The 6,763-nt window shown below is 41.4% G+C and overlaps 1 protein-coding gene across 5 annotated transcripts in view; it reads right to left on the reverse strand.

Annotated features, from left to right (window-relative positions):
- TNNT3 (troponin T3, fast skeletal type) overlaps positions 1 to 3,795 on the reverse strand; it is a 42,397-nt gene extending 38,602 nt beyond the window's left edge. For 2 of the 5 annotated variants that reach the window (XM_077460731.1, XM_077460728.1), the window contains exon 1: positions 3,641 to 3,793. The gene's annotated coding sequence lies outside the window, so the exon portion shown is untranslated. Of the gene's footprint in view, positions 1 to 3,640 lie in introns of all 5 variants that reach the window. The other 3 variants (XM_077460733.1, XM_077460732.1, XM_077460729.1) reach the window with 2 other exon arrangements.
- Between the last annotated feature and the right edge of the window lie 2,968 nt (positions 3,796 to 6,763).

A 6,763-nucleotide genomic window follows, 5' to 3' on the forward strand; every position in this document is an offset into this window, starting at 1 on the left:
AGCCCCAGATATCAGTAAAACCCTGACGGGAGTTCTAAAGGCCAAAACACGCTTTCCCACTGCGTTGTGCTGCGCTATCACAATGCATGTTACTGTATGTGCGATAGAAAATGGCGGGACCGATACATTAAGACAACAGCTCCACTGCACACACACGTGCATTAATGCAATGCAGCAAAGCCATAAAAAGGGGAAGACTAGATACACCGGTTTTATTATCATTTAAACTGTTAGGCCAAATTGCAATGATAGCAAGGGAAGATGAAGGATAATATCATGAAAAAGTAACTATATTCCTTATAGGAGACTGTAAAAGTAATAATGGTTTCACTTGTTTTTCTCTCAGATCAGCTAGGCAATATGTGGTGGGTACATAACTTTGGTTCAGTACTATGTGTGTAAATCATACACTGATGATGATGATTGATCAATCATTATTATCCCATAAACAATGTATTTACCCAAAGCTGATATTTCAGCAATGTCTCTATAGCGATAGGCTAGAACAACCATTGCCTTGTCAAAGCTGGAAATCCAAATATCAACATCATCTCACCAAAATCCCTAGCTTTACCTCCCTGTCACTGAGTCTTACTCCTCCTGCTGCATTATCTGGTATGCATTGTTAATGAAGATCTAAGCGGTAAGAACCCCAATGATGAGGGTTGTGGCAGTGGGGAGATCTGAGAACTGAAGTGTACCTGGTGACATACTTGTTTTTTTTAATCTAAATAGCTCTCATAATTTGGATTCTAAAGAGAGAGAAGACGGTGGTGGATGTCCAGCACACCAAAATCTACTCAAATTTGCAAGGGTTGACCCTTTAAGCGTTGCATTGTCTGAATTCTTTGTGATGTTTCTAAGCCAAGACCAAATGTATATCTCAGATGGGACAGTACTGGACCCTCTAAGGTCTTCTATGCTCTACACTGTCATTACCTAAGCACTAGCAGTAAAAATGCATAGAATAATCTAACAAGAATCCCAGACAAGGAGCAAATAACCATATAGCAAAGTAGGTGGCCTTTTCAATTCCTTTTATACAGCCTCGCTGTGACCTGAATCTTTGTACTGTAAAGTATTAAGGTATTAATTTAAAGTATTCATTTAATGCATATATCTTATTTTTAGGAGATCTATTCTACATTAATTTATAATACGACTTAGCAATATCCCTGAAGCAGGAGAACTCTACTAACGCAGTACCAGACACAAGGCCAATGTCACCCAATGGCTTAATTTAGGTCTCCCACCCTGTAAGGAAAACTTGGGAGCCTATGGCTGCAGTTTGCATGACTCAGATGTTACATGAGATAGCAAAGGGGGGGTGGGCTGGTATAAGAGATGGACAACTGGGCATTCTTGTCTATTTTGGGACCCCTGGGGAATGTCCTTTAAAGGTGATCTGGACCTGGGAGAGAGACAATATGATGGCAGGATAATCTTTTAACATTTGGGTTATGGGGTGTCTAATCCATTTGTGAGGTGTGTATCCAAGACATTCGAAAAAAGTCCCATGACATAAGATAAGTGCCATGACTTCAAGTTGTTTATGAAACTTAGCATCTTATCTGCCCCATGTTTGTGGACAGTTTACAAGAGTCAACGCCTTTTTTCCTATTGCACACTTCCAATACTTCAAAGGTGAGCATCATAGGAATGTACATCTCATTTTGCTGCATGTAATCACAGTTTACACCTCCCAGTTAAGGGTCTGAAGGAAAAAAAGCAAAACGTCAGTGAAAGTCTGTGAAGGGGACTGAAGGCCATACCATACCTCCTGTCTGCCATATAGTCCTTTAATATGACATGTGCTACCACCCCCATCTCTGCAGAACTAACAGCTGGTCCTAACAACCTACACACAACTTGTTCTATAAATGTCACCCACTCAGGAATCTGGGACAATTTAAACAGCTAAAAGACAATTCACAAATGCCTCAACAAAGATAACAGATTATTAATATAGATTACAAAGCAACACAGTCACTAATTTAAATATAGAGCATCTTTATGGTCCTAGAATTTGGGATACACAAGTCCTTGTTCCTTAATCATGGCCATGCAGCAAAGGGCTTATGTTTTTGTTATACCACCAAAACATGGCAATTCAAATTTCCAGTATTGTGCATGCCTCTGGATAAATAAGTAATTGGTAACATGCATCCTAGATACAAGGAGTAATTGATAATATGCCCCTCAGATACAATAAATATTTGATAACGTGCTCCTAGATGCAAATATGTTTTGGGTAAGATGCCACCTAGATATAATAACCTTTTGCTAACATGCCATCTCGATACAATTCATTTTTGGTAGCATGTCTCCTAGATATAATTACTTTTTGGTGATATGCTCTCTAGATATAAATACATTTTGGTAACATGCCATCTAGATACAATACATTTTTGGTAACATGCTCCCTAGAAATAATGACTTTTTGGTAACATACCACTGAAATACAAGATTTTTTTGGTAACATGATCCCTAGAAATAATGCCTTTTTGGTAACATGCTCTCTAGATACAATACATTTCTGGTAACATGCTCTGTAGAAATAATGACTTTTTGGTAACATACCACTGAAATAAAAGAATTTTTGGTAACATACTCCCTATAAATAATGCCTTTTTGGTAACATGTCCCCTAAATACAATAATTTTGGTAACATGCAACCTAGATACAATGATGTCTCTACATATATGAAACACATGACAACAGCTACACCTTTACAATACACATAATCTGTAAAAAAAAAAAAAAAAAAAGGCATTTCATTTTTCCTAGTACTAGACTCGCGTAAAGGAGAGGCTACTTGTAAAAAAGAAAATAAACTAGAGGATTTGTTGACCGCAGTGATCAATCAGATATCTTTGAATTTCACAGAGAATAAAATATGATAACTTATTGGTCACCATGGACATCAAGTCTTATTTTGTTCTGAGTTATTTTAGGTAAGTTAAAACCCTATAAATGGGGTGGGTGGTTCTAGCAGGAGAAACAGTGACATCATGAAATAGGTTTATTCTCCAGTTTTAAATAGGAAGAGCCCGATGTGATGTCAAGATTAGAAAAAAGGAGCCAACAAAGTAGATTGTAGATAGATAGATGGTTCAGATAGTTCCGTTCAGACAATGCATTCAGGTGGCACACAGCACATGACATTGCTGGACTGCAGCCAGGGTCACATTAATGACACCGGTCTTGCCATTCCAAAGCTTAGCCTGGATTGCATTGTTGAGCAGTTGTGTACGGATCTCATATGAGGATTAAATTAGGGATCTTACTAATAAAGTAAAGTATTAGCAGGTTGCTTTTTCGAGAATCCTTTTGATCTTTGGAAACAAGGGAGGTGCAGTGGTATTGTCACCTTCTATTTAAATGACAGCCCAATTAGCGAGCCATTCTATCATGTCTTTTGGTAGAATTGTTCTAATGTTATAAATCTATAGAATGACAAATATATTCTGCATACGAATTTAAAGATCCACTCTTATTACTGTTAGAGGGATGTTCAGTATTAAAGGACCTCCTGACAAGTTAATGTTTTTCGTAGGTGCTGTCTCCCTTCCCTTCACACAAGTGATGCTGCCACTTGTTGAAGGGGTATCTTTTCAGGCCCCCCTCACCCTTCTCTTACCTGAGGCCCGAGAGCAGAGAGCAGCACTGGGGGTCGGAGCAGTTGTGAGACTTTTCAATCGCCCACTGGCCTGGTTATGTCTTGCAATTATACCGAAATGTGATCTGCACCCCACCAGGATTGGACAGGCTGTCAGGGGGGTGAGGAGTGGCACACAGGAGGGGCAGGACAAGTGTATGAACAGCTGCTTAACACAGGTTACCAGGGAGGGGGCTCACTAGGGTTGAAGCTCAACTTACTCACTAATTATAGACCGAGCAGGACAGCAGAATTTGGAGATGTTCCCTTGTGAGTGTATATATGTGTGTGTGTGTGTGTGTGTGTGGAGCTGTTAAATTAAGAAGACCACCTTCATGGTAGGGGGTGTGCACAAAACCCTTCTTTTTTTCAGTCACATTCCAGCAGTAGAAAAAGAATGCCATGAGGCACAAACCATTATATCGGTGACATGCAATCCAATCACAGTGTTGATCTGATTAGAATCTGTACTGCTAAATTGCGATGTACAGCCCAGGAATATGGTGCTTATAGTAATTATATGACAGTTGTTGTTGGTTGGATGAGGCACCCACCATACTGATGGTTAAGGCTCACCAAGGGCAATAGCAATTGGCCAAGGGAGAACATTATGACCAGTGGATAGTGATTTACTTCTGATACAGCACAACTGGAGGTGTGCCTGTTGCACCTCCCTGTCCTGTTTTATAGGCCTACACATGAAACATCTGATGCCACCATTGGCTGGATGCGTTGGCTGGTGTTTGTGCCTAAAACGTAGTCAGGTCATGCTTGTCTCTCCTTCCGCACTCTAGTGTATCTCGACCAGCCTAATACCCATAGACATGAGATAAGTCTGATAAATCTGATTTGCTGGTTTTCACCAGATTTAGCTACGATCTTCTCCCTTTCTTCTCCATATACAAGAGCTAAGCTGTCATGTTTGTTTGCCTGATGAATGATCTGGTTGCCATCACACATGCATGTCCAACCATTGTTAAACGTCTATCAGAAACCTTATGACAAATATCTTTTATCTTCTGTTGATATATCCTTCCCTGTGTAACAATATTCTTTGCACACTTTTATACGCCCATAGACATTGGATAATTGTATCTTCATCACACAAATTTTGGAGAAAAAAGATGAAAACTGGGAATTCTTTGTACCCTGAGACTGGTCATTTACAGGTAAATGTCTCGTCAAGAATGATGGGTGGTATTAATCTGCCAGACCATTATCATATCTCTGTGATGCTCAGATCTGACATAGTCTTCTACCTGGCCAATGAGTGAATAAGGCCAGCACATCGCGAAATATGGGTTTTCTTTTCTCAAAAAAAAAAATGGGAACAATCAGCACCGACTCACACAGTTTTTCATGTGAGACAGAAGTGCCTGTTATTGTCATCCTACTGTTTTTTATCTAAGCATTGGCCATAGTTCTAGTAAATCTAAAGGATATTGTACAAAGATTGTATAGTCAGATTGTAAGGTGTATGGGGACCTTAAAGTGAATGTAAAGGTTTGTTTAAAAAAATAACAAACATGTTATACTTATCTGCTCTGTGCAAGTTTTTTGCACAGCGTGGCCCGATCCTCCTTTTCTGGGGTCCCCTGGCAGTGCTCCGGACTCCTCCTCTTCTCGGGTGCCCCCTCAGAGAGCACGCGTGTGGGCACGCTCCCAATTCCTGCTGCTGCATCCATTGATACAGATAGCAGGACTGGACCCTGCCCCCCGCTCCTGTGTCACTGGATTTGACAATGGCTCCTGCTGCTAACAATCTACAGAATGAGGACCCGAGACAGTGGCTGGAGCTGCTGTGCTCGTCCCTGTCTCTGGAACGATCGGCTCAGGTAAGAAAAAGGGAGTTCTGAGTTGGAGCTGCAGGACAAAAGGTGAGAATTTACAACTCCTTTAAGGCTGGGTTCACACTGATGCGATGCGGGAACCACTGTGATTGCTGTGCGGGTACCCGCATCTCACCTGACTTACAGGCAGTTCACACTGCTCTCTGCAAACCGCTGGGGGTGTCAATGTAAAGTTAATGACACCCCAGATCGGTTCGCCGAACGCAGTGCAAACTGTGAAATCGGATAAGAAACGGATTGCATGGGTCTAAACACCCATCCAATTCCAATGCAAAAAAGGATCCTGCAGCATTTTGGTCTGAATGCGATGCAATTTTGCATTGCATACACATTGCTTGTGATATGCCTAGCAATGCGGTGTGAAACACATGCGATGTCTGGCATTGTAGTCGTTTAAACCCAGCCTAAGACAGATAATTAGACAGTTTAATTACGTACATTTATCCCATCTCCAATCTACTGAAATACCTTACTGGCCATGTTTTAATTATATTCTATATTCTCTAATTACCTGTTGTTGATTGCTCAGACATCTGTTGTTATACATGGTAGTAACCCCCCCCCCCCCCCCCCCCCAAAAAAAAAAAAAAAACCTGCAAGACAAAGGCATAATGATCTAGTATGCATAGCAGACTAGTTTATTATGAATTACTTACCTTAGATCGAATCCTCCACAGCGGGGGTTCTTGTACACCGCCCTAGTCTGCGACATCGATCCTGGAGTTACTTGCAGGTATCTCGGGCTCCGGCGCTGTGATTGGCCGGAGCCGCGAGGACCTCACTCCCGGTAACGGCATACTAGCTGAAGTAACGGCACGGGCTTGCCATTGCTTCGGTATGCATGTGCAGGTGACGTCGGCATATTCTGATACAAGGGATCTCTCCTAAACCATGCAGGGGTAGCTACAGGTGAGCCTTATTATAGGCTTTCTTGTAGTCAAAAGTGGTTGTAAAGAGTAAACAAAGCACTCTGATCTGATTAGATCTTAAGTACCAGAAGGGTGAACTTTGCTATAATGTAAAGTGTTGGGCTGGCTTATCTGTAGTCAGCTGATAAAGAACAAGAGGGGACATTCTGTAAGTTTGCGAACTATCTTTTTACATAGCATTGCTAGACTGTGAAGTACTTTCTTACAGGTTTTATCATATGTCATGTCGGGGTACACCAGTGTCACTTCTAAAGCCAGCCATAGAATCGCTTGATTCCCCCATCGACACATCGCCCCACTGAGTTTTTGCGTTCTCCTGGCGGCGG

Source organism: Lithobates pipiens, unplaced genomic scaffold, assembly GCF_037356315.1.
Source record: "Lithobates pipiens isolate NorthernLeopardFrog02 unplaced genomic scaffold, aLitPip1_a1.2 Scaffold_10, whole genome shotgun sequence".
Lineage (NCBI taxonomy): Eukaryota > Metazoa > Chordata > Amphibia > Anura > Ranidae > Lithobates > Lithobates pipiens.